The sequence below is a fragment of the Papio anubis genome, chromosome 2, assembly GCF_008728515.1.
Source record: "Papio anubis isolate 15944 chromosome 2, Panubis1.0, whole genome shotgun sequence".
NCBI classification, from domain to species: domain Eukaryota; kingdom Metazoa; phylum Chordata; class Mammalia; order Primates; family Cercopithecidae; genus Papio; species Papio anubis.
The window spans coordinates 109,132,169-109,158,392 of record NC_044977.1 but is presented as its reverse complement, the minus strand read 5'-3'; the positions used below and the strand labels follow the sequence as shown (position 1 = coordinate 109,158,392).

The 26,224-nt window shown below is 39.6% G+C and overlaps 1 protein-coding gene across 3 annotated transcripts in view; it reads left to right on the top strand.

Moving 5' to 3' along the window:
* Window positions 1-18,883: 18,883 nt before the first annotated feature.
* Window positions 18,884-26,224, top strand: part of LOC116273658 (transcription factor SOX-2) — a 42,527-nt gene continuing 35,186 nt past the window's right edge. For 2 of the 3 annotated variants that reach the window (XR_004181966.1, XR_004181965.1), the window contains exon 1: window positions 20,693-21,333. The gene's annotated coding sequence lies outside the window, so the exon portion shown is untranslated. Of the gene's footprint in view, window positions 21,334-26,224 lie in introns of all 3 variants that reach the window. The other variant, XM_031662845.1, reaches the window with a different exon arrangement.

Sequence of the window (26,224 nt, the reverse complement as noted above, 5' to 3'; positions counted from 1 at the left end):
TCATGAAGCTTTTTACCTACAATTTCCTCTAGGAGTTTTATAGTTTGGGGACTTAGATTTGTCCTTAATCTGTTCAGAATTGATTTTTGTGTGTGATGTAAGATAAGGGTCCGATTTCATTCTTTTGCATGTGGATATTCAGTTCTCCAAGCATCATTTATTGAAGAGACTATCCTTTTCCCCATTATATATTCTTGGCACCCTCATCAAAGATCAATTGACTGTATCTGCATGAATTTATTTCTGGGCTCTCTATTATGTTCCATTTGTCTATTTGCCTGTCTTTATGCCAGTACCATACTGTTTTGTTTACCATTGCCTTGCAATATATTTTAAAATCAGGATGTGTGATGCCTCTAGGCCTATTCTTTCTCAGATTGATTTGGCTATTCATTGTCTTTGTGGTTACATATAAATTTTGGGATTTTTTTTCCATTTCGGTAAAAATTGCCACTGGGAATTTCATAGAGATGCCATTGAATCTGTGGATTACTTTGAGTATGGAGAGATAGATAGATAGATAGATAGATAGATAGATAGATAGATAGATAGATTTTTTTTTTTTTTTTTTTTTTTTTTGGTGGAGTCTTGCTGTGTTGCCTAGGCTGGAGTGCAGTGGCATGATCTCAGCTCACTGCAACCTCTGCCTCTGGGGTTCAAGTGATTCTCATGCCTCAGCCTCCCAAGTAGTGGGCATTACAGGTGCCTGCCACCACGCCCAGCTAATTTTTGTATTTTTAGTAGGGGCGAGGTTTCACTTTGTGACCAGGCTGGTCTCAAACTCATGACCTCAAGTGATCTACCCACCTCAGCCTCTCAAAGTGCTGGAATTACAGGTGTGAGCCACTGCTCCTGGCCAGATTTATAATTTCTTATAATAATACTGTATCTTATTTTTATTTTATGACTAAATTGGCTATTCATTTTTAAAGTGCTTTCTTGGGTGCTTTGTATACTTCTATCAATCTTGCTGAACTTTTGTTAGTACTCATAGAATGTTGATTCAATAGAATTCTCTACATATGTATACATGTCATCTACCAATAATGATTTTTTATATCTTCTTATCCAGTCCTAAGATGACTTATGCCTTTATCCTGTCTTTAAAGATAGACAGGGCCTCTAATACTACATTGAGATGGTAAACATGTAAATGGAATGTAATTGGAAACTGTAAACATTCTTTTCTTCTTTGTTTTAAAGGAAATGCTTCTAAATTTATTTTTGTCAGTTTATTTTCTCATAAGTCTTTTTGTAAATAGTCCAGGAATTTCCTTGATATTCTTAATATTCTGTAAATTTTATCATAAGTACTTTATTAATACTTTATTTTGCCTTTTTATCATAAATAAAATGCTTGTTCTGTGTCTAATGAGATCATCATATCTTATGTCTTCTTTGGCCTAGTATTAAAGTGAAATATATTTATACATTTTTCTGATGTTGTCCTATCCTTTCAATCTTGGGATAAATACTACTTGATCAATATGTGTTATCTTTACATGAACTGTTAACTTTGGTTAGCTAATATTTTATTTAGGACTATTGCACTTACATGTATAAGTGAAGTAGGTTTATGGCTTTCTCATTTAGTTTGAGAATCAAGATTATATAGCCTTATAAAATTAGCTAGGCAACTGGGCAGCTTTTCTTTTGTTCTTTTTTTCATTTTCTGAAGCAATTAATACAAAATAGGTATTATCTCACAAAAAAATGGTATGTGAGGTAATACATATGTTAATTGGCACGATTTAACTATTCCACAATGTAAATATATTTTAAAACATGTTGTACATAATTATACTTTTATTTGCCAATTTTAATAGAGAAAAAAATAAAATAAGATACATATCATCAAGCTCTTGAAAGTTTTGTAAAACCCCACTGGAAAACTCTGTAAGCTAGGGGCTTTTTGGTGGGGAGGTTATAGCTTCTTTTTGTTCAGTTATTATTTTATATACTGATGTACCTTACAAAATTAGGATCATGTGAATGCATAAACCATGCAGAAAGTTACATACACATAAATACACACCTACACACACCCCTTTTAAAAACCAGAGAAGAGGCCAGGTGTGGTGGCTCATGCCTGTAATCCCAACACTTTGGGAGGTTGAAGTGGACAGATCACCTGAGGTCAGGAGTTCGAGACCAGCCTGGCCAACGAGGTGAAAACCTATCCCTACTAAAAATACAAAAATTAGCCAGGCATGGTAGCGGGCACCTGAAATGCCAGCTACTCGGGAGGCTGAGGCATGAGAATTGCTTGAACCCAAGAAGCAGATGTTTCAGTGAGTTAAGATTGTGCCACTGCATTCCAACCTGGGTGACAAAGCAAGACTCCATCTCAAAAATAAATAAAATAAAATAAAATAAAATATTAAAATAATTAAAATCAGAGAAGTAATATATAATTATTTATTTTATTGCTTTATTTTTTTAATTTTTATGGCTGTGTAATAGTTTTATATCTCTATGGTATACATGTGAAATTTTGATACAAGCATACAATGTGTAATGACAAAATCAGGATAATTGGAATATTAATCGCCTCAAACATTTATTATATCTTTGTGTTGGAAACATGCCAAATCTTCTCTTCTAGCTATTTTGAAATATACAACAAATTACTGTTAACTATAATTGCCCTACTGTGCTATCAAACATTAAATCTTATTCCTTCTATCGAACTGTATTCTTGTACCTGTTGACCAACCCCTCTGTAACCTCCTCCCTCCCCACTACTTTTCCCAACCTCTGATAACCACCATTCTACTCACTACCCCCACAAGATCAATTTTGTTAGCTCCCACATGTGAATAAGAACACGGAATATTTGTCTTTCTGTGCCAGACATATTTTACTTAACATAATGTCCTCCAGCTCCATACATGTTGCTACAAATGACAGTATTTCATCATTTTTTTAGCTAAATAATATTCCATTGTGTGTATATATGCCACATTTTCTTTATCCATTCATCTGTTCATAGGCATTCAGATTGATTCCATATCTTTGTTATTGTGAATAGAGCTGTAATAAACATGGGAGTACAGACATCTCTTTGATATGTTGATTTATTTCTTTTGAATATATATTCAGCAGTGGGACTGCTAGATCGTGTGGTAGGTTTTATTTTTTAGTTTTTTGAGGAACCTCTATAGTGTTTTCCATAGTGGCTATACTAATTTACATTTCCACCAACAGTGTATGAGGGTTCTCCTTTTCTGCATAGTCATCAGCATTTATTATTTTCTTTCTACTAATAGTAATTTTAACTGGAGTGAGATAATATCTCATTGTGGTTTTGATTTGCATTTCCCTGATCATTAGGGTTGCTGAGCATTTTTTCATATATACATTGGCCATTTGTATGTCTTCTTTTCAGAAATGTCTATTCAGATCTTTTATCCATTTTTTTTTTAAAGACATTTATTCAGCGTCATGATCAGACTATTACATTTAGCAATCAACAGCATGGGTGCAAAAAAAAAAAATCTACATTAAAACCCTTTGTTGGAATGCTTTACACTTTCCACAGAACAGAAACTAAAATAACCTGTTATACAACTAGTCACAAATACAGTCCTCGAGTTTTTTGCCCATACACATGAGTATTTGTCTAAAACATGTCTTCTTTGTAGCAGCTAGGCCCTGCCACCACTGTGCTTGGCTGAGTTCACAAATCTGTTGTAACCTGTAGCTTCCCTGTTACTTCCCTGGGTCTCCTCTCCTGCTAAGCTTTGCTTCCTAATTAAAATTTTCTGCCACTGCCATAGCTACTGCTGCTGCTGGAACCGCCATAGCCACCTTGGTTTCGTGGTTTTGCAAAGTATTGGCCTCCACTGCCATAGGGGCCAGAGCTTCTGCCTCCAAAATTTCCTCCCTTCATGGGTCCAAAATTTGAAGACTGATTGTTGTAATTGCCAAAATCATTGTAGCTTCCACCACCTCCAAAATTGCTTCCACTACCACTGCCAAAGCCGCCTCTGCCTCTGTTGTTATAGCTGTCATAGCTGCCACTCCTGCCATAGCCACATTTTTTGAATTGGATTATTTGGTTTTTACTATTGAGTTGTTTGAGTTTCTTATATATTCTGATTATTAATCCGTTGTTGGATAAATAGTTTGCCAATATTTTCTTCCATTCCTTAGGTTGTCTTGATACTTTGTTGATTGTTTTCTCTACTGTGTAGAAGTTTTTCAGTTTGATACAATCTCATTTGTCAATTTTTGCTTTGGTTGCCTGTGATTTTTAGGTCTTGTAAGCCAGGGGGTTTTTACTCAAGATATCTTTGCCCAGACCAATGTCCTGAAGAATTTCCCCAATTATTTCTTCTAACAGTTTTATAGTTTCAGGTCTTACATTTAAATATTTCATCCATTTTGATTTGACTTTTGTGTATGGTGAGAGAGAGGTCTCATTTCATTTATTTGCATATGGATATACAGTTTTCCCAGTACCATTTATTGCAGACTGTCCTTTCCACAGTGTACATTCCTTGGTGCCTTTGTTGAAAATGTGTTTGCCATAAATGCGTAGATTTCGTTCTGGGTTCTTTATTATGTTCCATTGGTCCATGTGTCAGTTTTCATGCCAGTACCAAGCCATGTTGGTTACTATGACTTTGTTTCTAAATTCACATAATCCAGTTTGTGCCACATATCTTCCATTTACCAATACAGACCCTTTTGCCCTCCCTGTTCTGCCTCAGAAGGCATGTATATATGTATATACATGTTCCCTTGAGAGCTAGCTTCCAATTGTGTTAGACCAATCTCCAACAAGAAATCCAAGAAACAGGGGAGTGTGGTCAGGATATGCACTTCCCTAGTTCCCTTCCTGGAAGTCCCTTCAGGCTTGTTGTTTCCTTGACCAGAGTCAGAAGCCTGACCAAGGAAGCGACCTCTACCACTTGGCTATATAATAGTTGTGCTGATCTGTGGGGTCCATGTGGTCCTCCCTCTATCATTCTCTGAGTTCCAAATATCGCTTCCTCTGCTCATCTATTTGGACCTAGGGATGTTAACTTCTGCTATTCTTGGCACTGGGATACTACATTATCTTTTGTGGTTTCCCTGCACTTTGCCTACATGTTCGTAAACTTAGTTTCTTTACTAAGTTTTAGTAAAACCTAAAATTATCTCAATTTGAATATGCCATCTGTTTCCTCCTGAGACCTTGACTAACATACCTGACTAATAAAGAGAAATGTGACACTTCCCCTTCCCCACCACACACACTCTTCCACTTTAATGATTACTAATAGTTTTGTGTGTGCATGCCTTCAAACACAGAACATTATTTGTGAGACATGTAACACCAAGGATATATGGAAGAAACACAGACAATGTTTTTAACATGAGAACTTTTTTTAAGAAGTGAAAATTTCTGGTTGCTACTGACCATGCCTCATTTTGTAAACTCCTTTCCTGATCCCTATAACCCTTCACAATTTTAGTATTCCTTTGATCTTTCTGATGACTCACTGTCTCCTCTTATGGGCTTATGTTCTTAAATGTAGGTGTCTGGGTTCTGTCAACTTTTCTCTTCTCTCACCTGCCCCCACTCTCTCTTTGAGATTTTATTTTCTTGAATAGCTTAAATTATCATCACTATGCCAAAGATTCCAAAATCTCTACCTCCAGCCCTGACCTATCTCCCAAATTCATCCATTTTCATTACTCTCTGAAGGCTATCCCCAACTTGAACATTCTAACAGCAATTCAAATACAACAGGATCAAAACCATATTCATATATTTCCCACTAAATTAGTTCTTCCACCTGACTTTCCCCTTTCTATTCCCAATACCACCGATCTCTTCTCAGCCCAAAATTTTGGTGCTGTACTTGACTCCTGTTTGCTGCTTTTTATCACTCCTATTTAGGATACTCCAATAGCTACAGTATTCACCCAGTATTCATATTCTCCTTTCAATTGCCACAGCCAAAATCCAATAGAATATTCCCATCCCGGAATTTCACAACACCTTCCCAACTCAGCTTCCCAGAGCTAGTTTTTCCTGCCCTCACACCTAGCCATCAAACAGATTGACAGCCTGATCTTTCCCCAAAATACAATATTTCTATTCTCTGATTTAAAAAGTAACTGCCCAATGTTCCCTGGATGTAAGTCTAGACTTCATGGTCTGTATCCAAATGTCTCTACTATGTGACCTTAACCTATGCAAGCCCCCATCCCAGTATGTCCCCCAGGTTCCAGTCAAGAAAACTTAACTAGCACGTCATACTGTTTTCTCTGCTTATCAAACCTTCCACACATCTCTGCAGATTTACATTCTTCAAGGTCCAACTCAAATCTTACCTCCCTAATGTGTTTTTCATAAGACTTTAATTATATTCTGCTTTACAATATATTATTTTTGTATTGTCATCTTATATACCAGGTTCAAAGTTCTCTGAAGGCAGGGACTATTTCTTACTCATTTTTTTCCCTCACAGCACCTATATAAGCCCCCTTCACATAATCAGTGATCAATAAATATTCATTGAATAAAGTAATAATGAAAAATCATCAGAAATAACTATTTTTAATAAAGATTTGGAAGACATTTCCTTTGTTTCTTAGGTATTTTTTTTTCTTTTTAGATGCAAGCATAGCTATATTCTGTAGCATCTGTGTATTTTTAGACTTTTTAAAGGTTTTAGATTCTGTAAACTATGTACAGAATATTCTGTTCAACATAAGGTGTGAGATTGATCACATGACCCATAATTGTATAATTTCTAATCCAAAGTAAGTGTGACTTTTGTGAATAAAAATTCTTGGCCAGGCGCGGTGGCTTACACCTGTAATCTCAGCACTTTGGAAGGCCAAGGCAGGTGGATCACGAGGTCAGGAGATCGAGACCATCCTGGTTGACATGGTGAAACTCCATCTCTACTAAAAATACAAAAGAATTAGCCCAGCATGATGGCAGGCGCCTGTGGTCCCAGCTACTCAGGAGACTGAGGCAGGAGAATGGCGTGAACCCAGGAGGCGGAGGTTGCAGTGAGCCGAGATCGCGCCACTGCACTCCAGCCTAGGCAACAGAGCGAAACTCCGTCTCAAAAAAAAAAAAACAGCAAATTATCGGTCTATTGGGCCTTTTACTGAAGTACTTCTTGCAGTTACTTCCTCCTTAAATACACCATACGAATTCATCTTAACAAAACTATCTTAATTGTATTTTTATAAATAATCAGTGAAAATAAAAAATAAATATGGTACTTCTGGCTATCAGAAGTTGAATATATTGAGTAACCAGCTCATCTTAGAAGCTAATCTATGAATTATTACGTATAAAATAAAAAAGATGTGTTGTTAAAGATAGACTGATACAGGTGGCTGAGTAATCTGTTTTCTACTTCCATATGAAGAAAAGCTTAAACATGTTTGTTTATTTATTCGTTCATTCATTCATAATCCTATACTATGTGCCAAGCACTATGTTAGGCATGAGGGATATCATAAGGCATAAATCTATGATCCCTTCTTTAAAGAGAAGAAAGAACTACAAACAAACAGTAGGAGAAAAATCCAAATGTAAAGTTTGTGCCAGGCATAGCAGTAGCACAGAGGAGAAAAAAAATTTGTGACAAACAGTTTCATCCTTGAATGGCTTCGCTAATCTAGCTTTCTATAACTTACTGTAAAATATCACCCACTGGTCAAAGCCAGGAAGAAGGAACATATTATAAGACTTAAGTATTTGAATAATTTATAATGGCTTCATTGCTTAGAAAACTTCAATTCATTTTGGCAACATGATGAGATCACTGGTATCAATGTGGAAGATAAAGCATACAGCATTGCAGGGCCTGAAAAAGAATATCCTATTGTAATTACAGTATTTTAAAAGAGAATGCTAGTCATTATTATTTTCAGTGGTCAGGAGTGAAAATGCTTGTTTACTTCAAGTTTTAACAGCATACTTACCTACCTTAGATTTCTTATCTCTGAGCTAAACAAACCATTTTAATTTCACACAAAGCCACAAAGCATTATTTCTCAAAATATACTTTTAATTAATAGCTTATTTACTCTGCTTTCTTCTCACTTGACTGTGAGCTTCATCTAGGACAGAAATTATTTCTTATTGATCTTTACATCTCATGCCTAAGCATAATTCCTGGCACACAGCAGACAATACTTGTTAACAGAAATACTTGTTAAATACTTGTTAAAAGAAAAATGTAAATATAGACCTTTAGCTCTTTACCAACTGTCAATATTCAAGTTTTCTAGTCCCATGATTTGCAAACTTTTCTTATTTTTTTCTCTTGATAAGATCAGGCAAAGGAGAAGGATTTCCAAATAGCCTGACAGTGTATCAATGTTTCAACAAGTTAAAGCCCCAAGACTTACCAGGGAAATTTAATTCTCATTAAAAAAAAACAAAAAGCAAAAACTTATATTAACCTTTACATGTAAACTCAAAATGGTACACTCCCTGAAAGTATTCCTCTTGTTGGATATTTACGAGATACCTTTGCAAATAGAAAACTGCCGACATGACCCCTAAACTTCATGTAAAATGACTGTATTTATTATTTTTATTTTTATCTTCACTTTTGCAGTAGTTGCTGTAAATGGCTTGGAACATGCAAAATATGCTAAACAAGAAACCTAGCCCCTACCTGAAGAGTTAGCAGTTGAAAGGCATAAAGAAGTACAATAGATATAAAAGCCTCTTGAAGAACAGCCTTTTGCTGCATAGATGCTAGGCAAGACAGTATGTGGCAGGAAAAGAGTTGGGGAAACTGCTTTAAAAACCTATTAACTAGGAATGCGAAAAGCAAGGAACAATTGGGAAAGGAGGGAGGTGCTCACTGTTTAAAAGCCTTTTAAAGGTGACCATATTTTTGTTGGCTTTTTGCCTGCAACATAAAATAAGGATGATGTACTGAATGGCTAGCTGGCTGGTGAAGGTGGAATGAATGGCCTGGGCTAGGAAGTCAAGGCTGAATTTTGAGATGCTACTCTGGACTATGTGCAGCTGTTGAAACAGTTCTCAGCAATGACCACTTAGACTTTGAAGTAAACACAAAATTCAGTCAGCCTCCTCAATCACCCTTTCATTTTTGTGTGTTTTTCTCGGTCCCATAAATATTTGCCTGTGCTGTCTTTGCTGCAGATATTAAGGAGTTAATAAATTAGACAGCCAACAAGCAGGAATCGGGAAAAGCCACAGAACTTAGAATTGAACAGCTGACAGCAGATTCTGCAGGTGCAAGATGGGAATCAGCTCTGCATTTTCTATGTAGCACAGTTTTCTCTGCCTGGCCTGTGGCCTGATTTCCTGGCCTCTTTGGGATAAGCTGAATTATAAGACAGAGAATTCCAGAAGATCTTGCTCTGTGATCCTATGAACTCTAGCTTTTCAAAAGGAAGCAATCTCCTTCTATGTTTAGACTGACAATATTACGTATTGGTGGCAGCCTTGTAAGATTTTGGTTTCACGTTAGGAAAGAAAAATGCTCTAAATGCCATCCCACTTAAAGAAAAAATGGTTGATTAAACTGCACTGCATAACAGATTAGCCTCCTGCAATTGGGTGTCTAGGAATGTGTTGTGTGTGTGTGTGTATGGTGTGTATGTCAAAGGGAATCACTACTTATTAAATATATAAGTACCACAGTGAATATTAAGGTCATAATAGGGTGTGAAAAAGGAGAGAAATGGGCTGCATTCAAGTGCATATTTCTAATCAGCTACTTTTTTGTATTCTTCTAATCATTGTATTTGATGGTAATGGACATTCAAGGCTAAACTCTGCACTGTGGCAGTTCTTCCAAATCTTTTTGGCTCTATAGTGGTAAAAATATTAATTCCATAACACTTCAAAGTGTCCAATATGATCCCTCGATTAACAAAACATTCCAGTGTTTCTTCTGTGAAGGACTTTGGGCTGCTTGCAAGGGTGATGGTAGGAGTGGCTGATTGCATTGATAATAGGAAAATTAATTTTTTTCCATGCTGGTGAATATGGCCTACACATCCAAACCCTTTTGACAAAACTATTATGAGGAATATATTTGTAATAAGGACAGAAAAACTCGGAGATCTGGGATTTTTTTTTTTTTTTTTTCTAGATGGACTCCAGGAAGGACAGATAAATACCTCCAGTTAGCAACGGTTAAGATGGAGTTAATACCAACTATTAATTCCCAGTTTGGATCTTCTCTTTCTCTCAGGACTACTTTAAGTCCCTGAAATTCCATGCTTCCAATTTCCCCTTCTATAACTGAAGATCCTGTTATTTAAATCATAGAAGATTAGGTATTTTTGGACACTGGCCTTGTATTAGTTTGACAGAAAATTCTGAAAAGCTCTCCCCATTCCAAAAATGTCTTTCTCAGGCTTTTTGTGGGGACCTAAAATTCCACCACTGGAAATTGTAATATTTAGAGGAATGCTGTGTCCCTTACTGACAAATTCAATTTCAAAACATAGTAAAATTAAATAAACATAAAAATAAATGTATTATATAAATACAATTTTTAAGTATCTGTGGGCCAAAGATCAGGAGGGAATATAGAAATATTAAATTATTTATGGTGTTAAGGTTGTAGTATTACAGATTACATCTTCATTTTAAAATTTATCTTTACTATGCTGATAATAAACATCAATAGGGAAAAAAATAATATTACTTTTAAAGGCTCAATTCTACCTGACCACTGTATCTCTAGCTAGTGGAACCTAAAATATAAGTCACCAAAATTTTTAAGTAAAAAAAAATAAAAGAATACGCTCACTTAGTGATTTATGACTAGATTTAGGGAGAAAAAAACAAAACTCAACAAATATTCACTTACAAGTTAATGAGTATTTGCTATGGAGAAGGCATTCTGTTGAGTGATACAGAGGATACAAAACCAACCAAGATCTGCAACCCCACTCCTTCAAAAGCTTATGGCATAAGGCTAGTAACTTTGAAGAAAAAGCACATTGTTATCAGTCATCAGTACATTTTGGTGAATCCATCTATTAGCCATTTGTTTCAGATTTTGAAAAGCTGAAGGATGGGGCAAGCCTAGGATACTACCTAGGAAAGATCAGCCTGGATTAAGACACTTAATGAAAGAAGATGAGGGAAGTGGGCACAAGCCGGGGGAGGCGATAGCACAAAAGAGGGTAGAAGATGAGAGCACGCTGACTGCAAACTGTGTGTGTTTCAGAGGGTGGATTTGCTAGCTCTGACTTCTAGAAAATAATTTTCAAAATATAAAGTGGACCCTAACAAAGTACTATTCTTATCAATCCAAGAGTGCCAAGCAATCAAGGAGAGATATTTAGAGACAATGTGCTTTCAAATTCACAATGTAAACTCTAAAGTAATATATATTTTCTTATAAACTTAACTTTAGTAAAGAATGATTTTTGAAGTTCACTCAAATATCTAATATTTGCAGATATCCTTATTTCATTACTTTGTTCCAAATATTTAAAACCAGATGACAAAAAAGTAATGTCCTTAAGGAATCAAATTCATTATTGAAATAAGATATTTTCCAAGTTGTTTGGAAAATGGTTTACTTTCTTTTTTCCCCTTTACTAGACCTCAAAATACACTGACTTTTCCTCACTGGTAAAGAAATATAACATTGAGAAGTATCAAGTGAACCCACTTTAACAGGCTTCAAAACCATACCACTAACGTATTAGTTTAAAACGTTTCTCTAAGACGCATTTCTTACAGGGGAACACTCTTTAGGAAGCACTAACACTCACAGTCCCTAAATTTTAAATTGGTCCCTAATACTCCATTTGGTAATCAATATCCTCCTTGCTCCTCCCCCACCCTCTCAGATAGCCTTATTTTCTGTCAGTATCTATCACATCTTCTTTTTTCTTTTTCTTTCTTTTCTTTTCTTTTTAATCACTTTCTTCATTCTTAATCCTTCCTTTTGGGCCAAGCTGTCTGCCCTTTATAGCTATATTTACTTCCTCCTTCTCTTTCCCCTTTAACCCTTTCTAGACCTTTAGATTATGAATGCTGAAATTTGTGATTCATTGTTTTTGCCATAGTGATCGCCTATTAAGAAAATTTGCCTCCTCCACAAGATTATTCTAAGAAAGCATAATTTTAAGCATCCACAACTATTGCCCAAATAGAGACAACCATTTGGTTCAACTTCATACGTGTTAAGCCAAACGTATTCAAAAATGATTTCCTGCTCCAATTCTTACTCAGTATTTTCTGTGACTCTCCCTTATTATACCTTTCTAGCTCAATGAAAACTTTAGCTATCTATGGTTTAGTCTGAACTGTACATGGGGCAGTGACAATGGCCTTCTGACCCTATGGCTCTTCCTGGCTGTGGGTAGAATTGATAGCACTTTTTCAATTTCTCCCTTGTCTTTGCTTGAACATACTGGAATTACAACCTCTGACAAAGGTAACATCCCTTTTGTAGTGGAAACAAAAGGGGTGTGTAATGAATTGGTTAAGATTACATTGCATGTTTAGATGATGAAATCCAACTGCAGCTCAATTCCTTTATTTCCTCTAGCTGGACCTGGTCTTTCAATAAGACATTATTGACTGGCATCTTCCCCAGAACAGGTGCTTTGGAATATAGTCTTGCTGCTCTGAGTCCTTTAGACTGAAAACAACTATGGTATAGGTCAAGAGAATCAGGTATGAGACAATAATGCCCTTAGGATATACACTGTAGATGATTCATATCCAGGTGGTATTAATGGAATAAATGGTCCTTAGACTTATATGGAGAGCTAATGCTTTTCAAATTAACTAAGGTGGCAGGATATGAGTTACAGGTTTATTTGCCATTTCTCTGCAAAAATTCTAGGACCAGGAGAAGATAGAGGAGGAAGGCAATTTTTAAAATAATTCACTACTATAGATTACATTATAAAATGAATTTTTAATTTTTACAAAGATGAAATCAATGCCACAACATGTGATATTAACAAATGTTATCTTTTTACCACAAATTATATCACTTTTGGTTGCTCTGGATAGCAAATTATTGGCCTCTTTCTTCCTTTTCCCTTAAATTACTTTGGCCTGTGGTTTGTCTTTATTTTTCTTTTATTTTTCAAAAACAAGATCACTTACAATTTTTGCTTTTAAAAATGATATAATACCCATATTGGCTGCAGAAAATATTCAAAATGTGTGCTTTTCAAAGAATGATCGGATCATTTATTCATCTTTAGATAAGGATGATTATATTCATCTCAATTATTTTTGCCAAGGACTGTAACACTAATTTTACTCTTTCTAAAAATTAAAATAGCAAACAGTTTATATAAGGTGTTGATAATTACCTATATTATTGTACTGCTGTGACAGATGTTGGCAAAAAAAAAGCCTAAAATGCCTACAGCTGTGCACTCCATGACATCTAGTTTATACTCAGACAGAAGGCTAACAGATGTTCTGAACTGTCACTTTGCCTAAATGTTTTTAAAGTCTAAGGACCTGCTTTATAATTCACCAGAGTCTGGTTTGGTTTCACAGAGGTTCTCAGAATTCCCATCTGTGACAATTAATGTTGAAGACATTGATAAATCAACCCTTGTGTTTTCTCTCTTCTTTATCAAACAGACATCAGTTTATAAATGGATGGTAGATTGTGAAGGCTGTTTTTATATACATCCTATTTGTAAAATTATCTCCTTAAATACAGATAGAATTGGGCTATAAGAATACATGGAGGTTTGTTTTGAGCCATGGAAAGGGCCATGTAATCACCTATTCTTTTCTTTCTGCTAAATTTTATGCACCTTGGAAGTAAAATGTTAACCAATTCCAATGACAATTTTCAAAAGTTATATTTGTTCTGGTGAATAAAAAAGTGTTTTGCTATTTTGATTCAGCATTTTAACAGCTCTACTCATAACAATAACTCTTAATTGTGCAGCCTGTTAGAAAAATGAAAGAAGACAATAAATGGCATTGAGAAAGTACACAGCACATCTCCAGCTTGACACCCTAATACTTCCTCTTCCCAAACATACCTTCAGATCCCTCATACAGAATTACTGCCCCGTGCAAAGGCCATCAATGCCTTATTTGCTGTTGCTCTTAATTTTAACAAGCTGGATTCCTGTAGTACACTTGCTTAATAGTTAAAACATTCTGTTAACAATCAGGTGTTTGGCCTATCCTGTTTCTCCTCTATTCTGTATAGAAATATAACTCCAAATAGTACATCTTTCTGGGTTTGTTTCTAAATTAGTCCCCACACTTAATTATGAGGATGAGAGGGATGCCTTATTCCTCTTTGTTATAGGCTAAGCTCTCAGTAATCCCAAACAAAAGAGCCAGTTCTGGAAGATATAGGATTTGCTAGCAGGATTATGGTCTCATAGATAATGATGTGCAGTCAGCAGAAGCGAAGCTTTATTTTAATTCAAATAAGCTAGTAAACAAACCACTGACAAGTCTGCTGGTGAGAGTAACTGGCTGCTGTTGCCACATTGGCAGCAAAATTATAGAAAATCTATTATACCTTGTTCACCATATGTTTAATTTAATACAAGATACAAATTAAAGTATTCACAGTGTCTATTAAAATAACAATACTTTTTTATATTTGAATGTTTTAAAATAATTTCTACTGACCTTTTAAAGGGCAGTTTTGATATAAGTGACTATCAGCGATGGGGGGAGGTAGTTAATAAAAGGCAAAAAATTGTAATTGCCTTCCTGAAAAAAATAAAAGTATAAATGTTCACTGGTTTGCAGATGTTAATAAGGTTAATTAGCAGTCATGTGTTCTGCTACTACTATAGTTCCCTCCCATCCTTTGGGTTTCTGAGGCTAGAGTGTTAACAGTGATACTTAGTTTGACCTATGTGAGTCTGTCCTCATGAAATCATTAACTGGATGAAGCCAGCCTATGGATAGCCTTAGAGCGAATGCCAATTGAGATCTATAATCTGAAAATTGAGTTTAAACTCTAGGCCCAAGTTTGGTATGGAAAAAGGCACAGACTTTTATATTACCGCTTTTAGTCAATCTCTCCGTAGCCAAAAGATCCTAAGGGGAGCCAGAATTAAGAGTCTTCCTTCCAGAGAAAGGAGAGAAGAAAAAGACAAGCCCACAACAAATTTGTTCATAACAAATTTTTCTCTTGTACCCACAACAGTCGGCAACCAGTGATGCTTGCTTGAGCCTGTGGGGACTCAGTCTACCAGATTCTAAAGACCAGACTGGGTTTTAAAGTTATAGACCTAGATTTGAAACCCAGATCTACTATTTCCCAGCTGTGAAACCAGATATTTAACCTAGCTGGATCATCCTTTATTCTGTAACGAGGGGATGCTGGGGTGAGGGAAAGTATAATAATTCCAATTTTACAGTATCATTATGAGAAGTAAATAAGAGAAAGTATCGGTACCTAATAGATACTGATTAAAGATTGGTTCCTTTCCTCTTTCACTGTCAAGCAAATAGAAATGTTGCCCTTTCTTCAAGGGTGAAGGGAGAGTGTTAGGAGGAGGAGTTGGAGGGGGAGATATGAACAAAAATTCCTGGAATCAGTTTCTTTGGATCATTAATTCCTGTCCACCGCCAAAACCCAAAATGGCATTCTCCTTTTCTCTCAAAATGCACCATAATACTTACTCTCTTCAAGACTGTATCGGTAAGCCACCCAAACCAGCTCCCCATTGTTGGGCATATGAATTAGAAAAAAATAAATAAATAACCATTACACTGTGAGATGTCTTTTCCAACTTTTATGTACAGATTTTGCACTGAGTCTACAATTGTGTTCATGGGATTCCCTCGTGTGAATTTTGGTTCAGAGAATAGAAGCCTAGGAGATCCAACTACGTACTGGCAATCACAATATGCATAAGGTGTACATTTGGAAAATGGCCTTAGTTTCAATTGTTCTTGAAGTCCAACAGATGATAGGAGGACGTATTTTACCCCAAAAAACGAGTTAATTTATCTCAGATTGATGCAAGAAGCGATTTTCAAAGCATGGTCCTGGTAAGGATATGCCAGAGAAACACCAGAGAAATATCCATGGTCCCTTCCCCTCTCTCCAGTAACCTGTTATTCAGAGGTTGAGAGATCAGAGATATTTGCATTTATTGAAACACTGGATATATCGTTAAATTAAGAAACTGAAAAAAAAAAGGGTCACAAAATTTGTGGCATATTTTAAGTGGTTAGCGTTTTTAAAGTAATACTTTTAGCACATGAAGACAAAACACGATTGTACGTATAACTTCATTTCATTTGTATATAACAAAAGAATGTAAATGGATTTAAAGGCTCTCCATAGGCTTTGCTTCTACCTCTAAATTTCCACTTAGTTACACCCTTCTCTAGTCCCTATTTGTTGTCAAGTCCCAGAGCATAAAACAGCCTGAGGGAGCCTCAGAGCTCCAGAAGTGTGAGAAGGGTGAGAAGGCAGGCCATGCTGGCCGGGTACATGGCCACTTAGCAGACAGGCCGCCAGCGAGCCTGCACTGTCAACCTTCCCCATCTCAGGTTTCCAGGTCCGTGGCTCCTGACCTGAGAGCCCCTCTCCTCTGAGAGGGTCTCCCCCTTTGCTGGCCCAATCTCGGTTCCTGACTTTCCACCCCCGAACCCTCCCCGCTCTCCAGGGAACCACGATCCGGCCCTCCAGAGAGGTTCTCCTGGGCTCGCCGTTTGGCCCACGGGGTACGGGGAACGAATCCAACTGGACACACTGTGCGCCCGGAGGAACAGACGGTTCCAAATTCATTTCGGCATTTGAGTCTAGAGTCAGGAAGATCTCGGCCGCCCGCCTGCGCCTCGGAGCAGCCCATGAGCCCGTGAAGGCGCGTGGGGAAGGGGGGCCTGGAAAGCCCGGGCTTCGACTGACTCGGCCGGTACCGCTCCGAGGAGGGGCCTCAGCCTCCCTCGGAGCCAGGGCCGCGCCAGAGCCGCGCTAGGCCTGGGGGCCGGACGCGCACAGAAGAGGGCTGGCGGACACGGCCGAGCGGTGGCGCAGTTTTTGGGGGCACAGGGCAGCTCAGCCCGCCGCCCGCGCCCCCGCTTCCCCACTCCAGCGAAACTGGACAAGGCCGACCCACCCCGCCGGGCCCAGAGCGCCCGGAAGCCCGGGCCCCATCCGTCAAGACACGTTCGGCCTCAGCTCTGGTTTCTCCTCCGGTTACCACAGACCCAGGAAAGGACGGAGCGGCGACCAGGCTGACTAGAAGTTTATTCTAGAGGCTTTGAAAAATGAGGTTTCCAGGTCTCTTCGCACGCGCGCGCGCGCGTTCTCGAGCTAAAGGTTCGAAGCTAGAGTTTGAATTTAAGCCACGTCCTGCGACAGGTCGCGTTCAGCGTGGGCGTCGGCCCTGCCGCGTCCCCCGGCCCCTCGAAGTGCGCGTCAAGTGGGGTGTCGCGTCGTTGTGTTTTTCTCTAAGTGAATAATTGAATCGTGTTAGGCCAGGTTACATGCTAATAATACCTGGATGTATTTAAAAGCGCCCGCGTTTCTAAACCTCCCGCAGAAAGTGGAAAGCAATCGTCCCCTCGGACCTGGCGCCGCTGCGCCTGCTGGAGCCGCGCTTCGCCACAGTCGGGCGGCCAGTGGAGGGCGAGGAGCGCGCGCGTCACGAGAGGCGGCCCCGGCCTCCCAGAGCCCGCACTGGGAGGCCGAGGGCTCGGGGCTTGAGCCGTCTGAGTCCGATTTCTTTCCACGTGTAGAGGGTAGAAAGTGGCCAGTCAGGGCGTGATTGATTGTTTAAGGAGAGAGAAGCTACAGCTTTCACGGTAGTGGATAACTAAAGCATGACATGATGCCATCTGTGTGAAACTCGTGATGTGTATGGTCATTGGTTCACTGGGACATCCAGACCCTGATCGTGCGTATCGTGTTTCCTTAAAAGCAGCACTCGCGATTTAAAAACAGGTCCCGGGTGCCCCTCTTGCTAATCCTCTCTGCCACTAGCCCGCTTAATTCCCTTTTTGTAAATTCCCCCCTTTACCTTTCTGTCCTCCCTCCCTCCCTCTCTTTCTTCTTTCCTCCTCTCCTTTTCCCCTTCCTCTTTTTCTTCCTCAATCTAGGTCGTTTGTGCTGAATGACATTTATTCACCGACGTCCCATTCTGAGGGTGAGGGGAAAACCCCACCCTCCACATCTCCCCAGCTAGGCTTTTGCTTGTAAAATATGGGGTTCAACTTTGGCTCCAGAGCGCTTTTGAACAGTAAAGTTTCCAACTCAGAGCCACCTGTAAATAAATGCCCATAAATTTCCCAACCTCGTGAGAAAGCCATTTCTACAACCCAGCATCGCCTCAGTGATGTGTGTTTGCTCCAGCCAGAGAGGCACTGGTCAGTCACCTCAGTTTCTGCCCTCTGGATACAGGAAGTGTTTTTGTTTGTGTTTTTTGGTTTGTTTATTGTTTTTTTTTTAAAAGCAGTTTTCCAGTTGTAGACTACTGGTTCCTGATTCCCTCATCTATCAAGACAGTTTGTCAGCTTGGCCCTGCAGCTTGCGTTTCACATTCTATATTTTTTAGTTAAACGTTGAAGTATTTCCCTATGTCAGATGGGATGCCATTGCATTACAGTTTTTGAGACAACTTTTGCTGACTTGCCTAAAAAATTATGTCTTCCTGATCTCCCACAGGAGAGCGAGGTCAACTGAGGGATTTTTCAACTTTCTTATGGCTGGGATTGAATAGATCCAATCCCAATAAGATATATCAGGTTTCCTCACCTTTAGTCACCTTGGGCTACTCACTGATGCACTCCTATCTTACAGTCTTAGATTCAGCCCAGAACCCCTCAGTGGAAAGAAGACAGCAGTTCAGATTCTTCTTTCAGGTTGTTGTAAAAAAAAAAAAAAAAAAAAAAAAAAAAGGCTTTTTTTCAGTTAGCATCCTTTGTAAGTTTTGATATCCAAAAAATACATATGACACAAGAAGCAGGAAGAGATCTTCAGTTATTCCAGTGGATTCCTTTTTTATGAAAACACTGGCTAAAACATTTTACATTCACCCTTCCTCATTCCACTTTTAGTTGGAAGAAGTTTCTAGTATTGATTTAATTTTGTATAATGCCCCTACCCTCTCCTACAATACCATAAGTAACAAATTCACACACCTTAGCCTGTTCTGTTGAAAGTCACTCTTGATTTACTCTCTTCACTTTCCTTCTACCCCCAATGCACTCACACTTTTACAGACACATTTTTCTTGATCCAGAGAGTATTTGTAGGTGCATAACTTTTTTAGTATTGTCTTGACTTTCATTCTTTTCTAACTGATATTGGACTCTTTATCGTTAGATACAAAATGAATTTTTGAGAAACAACCATGTGAAAAATTCCTTAATTTTCTGTTCTGATGTCTTTGTTTTTCAAGCTTCATAGAAAGGCTTTAGTTGGTGTTTAAATGATAGTCCATGAAAATTCCTTATTAGATGACTCCAGACCAATTGTAAACTAATAACATAATTGTTTCCAAAAGGGAAAGTGGAAGTTGAGATCAGTTATATCGAGGGATTCATTTGAGTATTTATCTTTAAAATGGTTTATGAGAAGAAAGGGAGAAATGAACTGGGTGGAGGACAGAGGTAGAGAATCCAGTGAAAACATGTTTTTAAGATTAAAGCCATTTTTTCCACACTATTGTCTTGCCACAAGTGACAACATAGAGCAGGAGTCATGAAAGTGGATTACTGTCATTCTGGGCTATTGGAGGCCCAGAAAGCCCTGGCATTAATTCCTACAGAAAGGTAGACAAACCTAGTCAGTAACTAACGCTGTCTCCCACAGCGCCCTCACTGCCAAGTGTTCAGGCTCTCTCAGAGTTGATACAGACCTCAGGGGGGTCTAGGTGGCAGGGCTTCCCTTGTGAGAGGAAGTGGAAGCTGTCTGTGGAACTGAGAGGGAGGAAGCCAGGTGGCTGTAAGAGCAAGCCTGAGGGGATAGGGTGCTGTAATAGGAAGGCTGTGGCCACTAGTCCCTCACATGGCTGCAATTAGTGTGTCAAAGCTAGCTAATGATGAATCAAAAAGAGCCAAGAGTAGGACCTTCTGGGTGCTAAAGACTAACCTTTAGCTTGTTCCACTCCTCCCACTGGGCTCCCATCCTAGGTTTTCCAGGATTGGAGACCTTACTGGAGGAAAGGGTGAATATGTTAAGAAAACATGGCTAGCCCCTGTCCAGCATGTGCATACCGGTGTGGTCTTGCAGAGATGGAGAGAAACACCTTGTGATGAAAGAAGCCCTCAGTGATCTGTGTGTCTGGCTCATACAGTTGTGCACGGCCAACCAGAGAGTGGGGGAGAGGAAAGCCTCATTTTTTTTTTCAGTCACTCTATCTGGGGTTGCTTATCTCCTCTCCCCCAACCCTCCGCCTCACCCCATCAGGACCAAATAGAATTGAAACTTCATTGCCTTTGCCTGTACTGAGCCTAAAAACTCAGGGTTTGATAAGGTTACTGCACCAGTGATACAATTGTAGATTTTTAAAAGCCTCCTCAAAGAGACAGATGTTTGGGCTGATTAAGAATTGAGGAGGAAACCTGCAGCTGCACCAAGGAATAATCTATTGGACAAATATTTTAATAAAAAAATATGAAGAGATCAGCCCGACCTTGCAAGGTCTTCTGCTTTAAAAAAATCTTTATCAAACCCCTATTCTATGGCTTCAATAAACAGAACCCATTACCTCACGGCATCTTTTGTTGGCCCCATACAAGAGAGAACAAAATGGTTATTCAGGGGAACGCTTTCGATTTTTATTGTGGGTAGCCTGCACAAAGAGCCGTGTTATTGTATTTAAAAGAACCATCTGTAGCAGAAACAATGGCATCAAATTATCTTTGAATACCCACTGAAAAAAACATAAAGCTTTTTTTTTTATTCTTCTTCTGTACGGTGGGGGGATAGAGCAGTGTTAGGATAACTGACTTTTTTGTTGTTCTCTGGGTGCATTCTTCTCGCTCCCCCTCTCTCCCCCTCACCCTCTCTCTCTTCTCTCTCTCCCTCTCCCTCTCTCTCTCTCTCTCTCTTTTAAAAAATCAGCCATTTGGGGTTTTAAGCCATAAACGATTTTTCTTGTTGCAGGGGATTGCAGTGGCAAAGCTAGGCTAGGTCTTGGAAGCTGGTGTAAGGCGATGCGGGTGAAGGCAGGAGGCTGATGGAAAGACTGGGGGGAAGAAAAGCCGAAATGGATTCACGGTGCCTTGGATGAAGGACGAGAGGGGAACTGCAAGCTCCTTCAACTGGTTCTGTCCGGTGAGAAGTGATCAAGCTTGGGCTGACAAGAGGCTCAGGGAACCCTCACGTTCTTTCGCTTTTTTACCTGCCAATCAAACTGCTACAAGACAACACCCTGATCTGGCATGGACATGTAAGTAGCTCGCAACCCAACTTTGACATTCACTGCTAGCTCACTCCTCCCCCCACCTCACTTTCTTCCCCACTCATTCTGTTTTTCTTTCTTTCTTTTTTTTTTTTCTTTTGACCTTTAAAAGATCTGGAAATACACCCTGTGTGGAAGTCATTTAACACTGGTAGATTTAAGTCTGAAAGCGTTAACTTTTGGAATTAAATTCTAATTTAGAATTCTTTAACAAATGCAGAGATGAAATGACATTATTTTATTCTATTTTGGACGGTTTTGATACTGAACTTAATCAGTTGTCTTGCAAGGGTGTGTTTCTTTTTCTATGAAACTGAAGAAATAGATCTGTGAGCCCCCAGAAAGAAACCCATTAATGAAAAATTCAGGCTTCCATCTTAAAAATGTTAAACTCTAGCATTTCACCCCTACAAAGAACCTTTTCCAGACCAATGTTACTAAATGGAAAGAGTGATTTGATTCAAAAGGTACCTATCATTAAGGGGTTGCTACTACTTCAATCGGCGTCTTAACTATTTTGCTGGTGGTTAGGGGTAGGGGGAGGTTGCAAAACAAGAGGAAGGGGACATGGCGTTACCTCGTTTTTTATAAGAGATTGACATAGAGGGAAATAGAAATGCAAGGGGGCAGGATAAGCAGGAAATATTACCTGAGAGAAGGAATTACAGAGCATGGCGAAGCTGGAAGGTGGGAGGGTTTCTGCGGGAAGTCGTGCGAGGGGTGATGGGGCTTGCTCTTTGGCGCCCTCTAATGGCAACTTGAACCAATGTTTTACTTTCGTAATGCAGTACTGGGAAAAGCAGCTGGGTTTTTGTTATTGCTGTTGGTTTTTTTCCTCCGCAGACTTAGAAAGTAGAGAGTATTAGTGGAGTAAATTGATTGTTTTCAGCCTAGGAACTTATATATATGTCTTAAACTCACCAGTGTTTCCTCCTCAAACATCCCCTCCTCTCCCGAAATCTTGTTAGACTAATAGAGGAGGAAAGGCTAATGGCAAATTGACTTATGGAGGGTGGTCCACGCCCAATTAGCCATTGCGGGCGGGGAGAGGGGGTAGGATTCGATTCCTACCTGAACAGCATTCTGACTCTTCTAATATACTCGAGAGGTGTAGGGGGGTGGAGTAGGAAGGGATGATTTGGAAATTGCAGATTCTGACACGGGCTCATTATAATACAATTTTAGGGGGGCTCTTGGGAACCTCTGTTATTGCGACATGTGGTGGTCAGGGGGCTTTCCTTCCCGCCTTCTTTTTCTTTTTTCTTTTTCTTCATTCTTTCCTTCCTCTTCTTTTTTTTTTTTTTTATAATTTGGTAGATAAAGGTTAATCTTGGGCTGAATGATAGAGCTATGATTGACAAGAGAAAAGGTGTTGAGGGCAGGTCGCGCTGTCTTATTTACAGCCCACTGCTTGCTGTAGAGTCTTTGTTAGGACTGGAAAGCTAATTTAGTGCTGATCAAAAGCACCACAGAGTTAAAGGACTGGTAATGACTGCTAATTTCATTTCAGCCTCATGCATCCCCAACTGCTGTAATTAAAGATACGCTATTTAAATACAGGTGAAGGAGTTTTTTTTTGTTTTTCTTTTTTTTAGTTGGGGGTGGGTGGGTGGATTACAATTTTATTTAGATTTTTTTCTTATACGGTACTTGGGTGTTATGTAGTACCAAATTCGATTTTATTATTATTATTATTTAGAGCCGCTCCTTGTCATTTATACCTGGCTTTGCAGAATCGGAAGTGTGAAATGTGTCACTCACATAAAAGCCCCTGTTTAAAGAAAGGGTGGGGCGGGGGAGTGCAGAGGAGTAACTATTTAGGGGTGATTTAAATATTTAGGTCTCCTTTATTTCTCCTTCAAATTAATAGAAAGGACTTCGATATAGTTAAAAGTATTTGAAACTTGGGGCAAGGTTAACAGGCCAAAGGGATCAGTGTCAGCTTTTTAAGTACGTCTAAAAAGATCATGTGAACAGATGGAAAAATATATTTTTAATTAAATAATTGCCCCCACACTATAGCTGCAGTGTTGGCTCAGAAACCGTGTAATTTCTCATCCGATAGGAGTTTCTTTATGAGAACATCAAAGGATAAAAAGCTGTACATTTTCGTAGTTGGTTAAAATTGATAACCAGCCCCCCACGCGCGGGCGCGCACACACACACACACATACACACACGCACACACCGACACACACACACACACATATACCCAAAAAAGAATTTAGCCTTTAATCTCTTTTTATCCACGAAGACTAAAGCACTGTACTCGACCCCGCGAGCGGCTCTCGCCTTCCGGGGCTGGAACCCGACTCAGATGTGAAGCGGCGCTGAGCCGCTGCGCAGGTTCGTGCCCAGCGCCCCCTGTTGGACACAGTAGGAGCTGCGCAGCGCCAGTCCCGGAAATCGCTAGAATCCTGCTCTGGGGTTAGAGAAAACTCTTTATTGCCCTCCAAAAAAGAAACGGGATGCGGAAACAAATTTTTATATCCTTGAAAGATAATATAATATTAACTCAATAAAAAAAGTAAAGAGGCGATACTACAATTTTAATTCAATAAAAAATAAAGACTGTCCTATTCCTCCTCCTCACATCCCAGCCATCCCCCACCCGGTTTGGTTTTGTAACTCTTTGAAAGGTTCTGCGATGGTAAAACAGGTAAAGAAAAATGATGAAAAACAAAACATTTTTTCTGTAGCCGTGGAGAATCGAGCAAAGTATACTTCCTCCGTTTTGTCCACATTTCAAAAAATTAAACCGAAGATGCTGCTGATTACTGTTTTGACGTTGTCAGCAGCGTCTTGAATGCCCTCGGAGGTCCTGCAAATATTGTAACTGAGTCTTCAAGTAAACGAAATAACTTGCTTTTATGTATTTATTTCCAGAGTATAATTAAAAGACCAATCTCTTCTTTTGAGTGTTTCCCATCCCCCAAACCAATCCTAGTCAAACTTTTTCCTTCGAAGATACTGGCTAAGAAACACATACTGGCTAAGAAACAGGTGCCTGGTATCTTTTTTCTTTTAGCCGTAGGATTTCAGGGAAGGTGTGCCAATGGTAAGGAAGGTTTCTTTGAAATTCAGCATTTCGTTGACCAGGAATCCAAATTATCCTAGAGAAGGGGGAGTATTTTTACACTTCCAAAAACTACCTGTCTACATAATAAAGAGCTTTGCCTCTTTTTTTTCTTCTTCTTCTTCTTATTTTTTTGGTCAGCAAGTGAGAGCAAAAGTAGCCTTTGAATTATTTCAGAAAGAGAAACTGTAAAAATGGCACATCCTCTGAATTTAAAACAATAGGGAAATGTGGGTTTGCTTAATTGTTTAAAATCAAATAGAAATAATTACTGTGCTGAGTGAACAAGATGTTTTAATATTTACGTCTTCAGGGTTACAGTTATTGATTTTAACTTTTACTCTTAAGAAGTTTAGAGATCGCTTTTTTATAGTTTGCTTATCGATGGAAATCGGCTTAATTTTTCATAAAAAAGAATGGCTTTTTAAAATATTGAATACTATGGCTATGCAAGGTTTATAATACCTTTATGTTTATTACTCCCACTGCTCAAAATTAGCAAATTCGAGATAACATTTCAAGGGGAATTGCTGTTCAGTGCGATGAGAGATGACTTCTCCATCTGGTTGCAGAATTAGATCTCGGCTTAGGGTTTTTAGTAAGTAGGTTCAGATGCAATGGCAGGAGAAGAATCAAGCCTTTTGATAAAATCTCTACCCCGAATTCTATCGAAATGACAGGCAAGCGGGATTCCAGCCACAGCACCCCCACCTTTTGCACTACCAAAGGGCTTGTCCCAATTACAGAAATAATTTAGTCGGTGCTAGTTTTGTGAACCCGCGCCAACCGGGTAAAGTAAGAAACGGTGCGCTGACAGCCGAGGTCCGAAGGCTGCGCAGTGGTTCCCGTGTGAGGTAGGGAGGCCAAAGCCAGCAAAATGTTGGAGGCGAAGCCAGAAAGGGAGTATATGCCTGCTATTCGGAAGTGATGTCGAACGTGCAATAGCAGAGTCCTGGAGATTTCCACCCCGTTCCGCACCCAGGGGTCCCAGCCTGTGGGGTAGCAGGCTGTAGGATGAAGGCAGGAGGGAGAAGCCGCACCTGGCTGCGGGCGGGTGGGCGTGCCAGGAGCGAGTGCCCAACTTTTCTGGGGCCCATGGCGAAAGCATAACCCCTGGTTGAGGAAAGAGAGCTAAACAAGTGGGTGGCCCAGGCCTGGGAATGCCACCCAGCTCTCCCGACGCAGTGTTATTTCAGTGTTATTTCCCAGGGGGACCCAGCACCTGCGCGAATCCCACGCCCCAAGGCCGCCAGCAGGAAGGCAGCCCCTCCATCTCTGAGGGCTGAGGAAGGGGCAGCGAGTGACTGATTCCTTAGTAGCAGGGAAAACCGCAGCGGCTGGCAACGGGCCGCGTTTCTCCGCGGCGGCAAAGCGCCCTTTAGGGGCGGGGCGGGCATTTTTGGTCTCCTGTCCCAGCGTCCAGGCCTGAGCCCGCGCGGGTTGGCTGGGCGCCCTGCTTTGTAAGTAACCAATCTTGCTGGATTCTGAGGACTATCCAGACGGATGGGCCCACTTAGCTTAGGCCCACTGAGTCCCTGCCAACTCCTCAGTCCCTTTTCCCCTTCATCCCTCACATCTTTCATGATGAACCCAGGAAAGAACCCGAACTCTGAAAAACAGTACCTGTGGTTTGGAGTTTGATAGTTATTTGGATGTAGGGGACATGACTCTATTAATAAAGACTAAGATTCAAGGATGAGCTCTCATTTATTAAATTTGCTCTTTCACTCTGTTTTTAAACTCTGGAGATCTTTCAGTTTCGTTGCGCCAACCCTGTCAGACAAAGGCGCCAGGGAGAAAGCC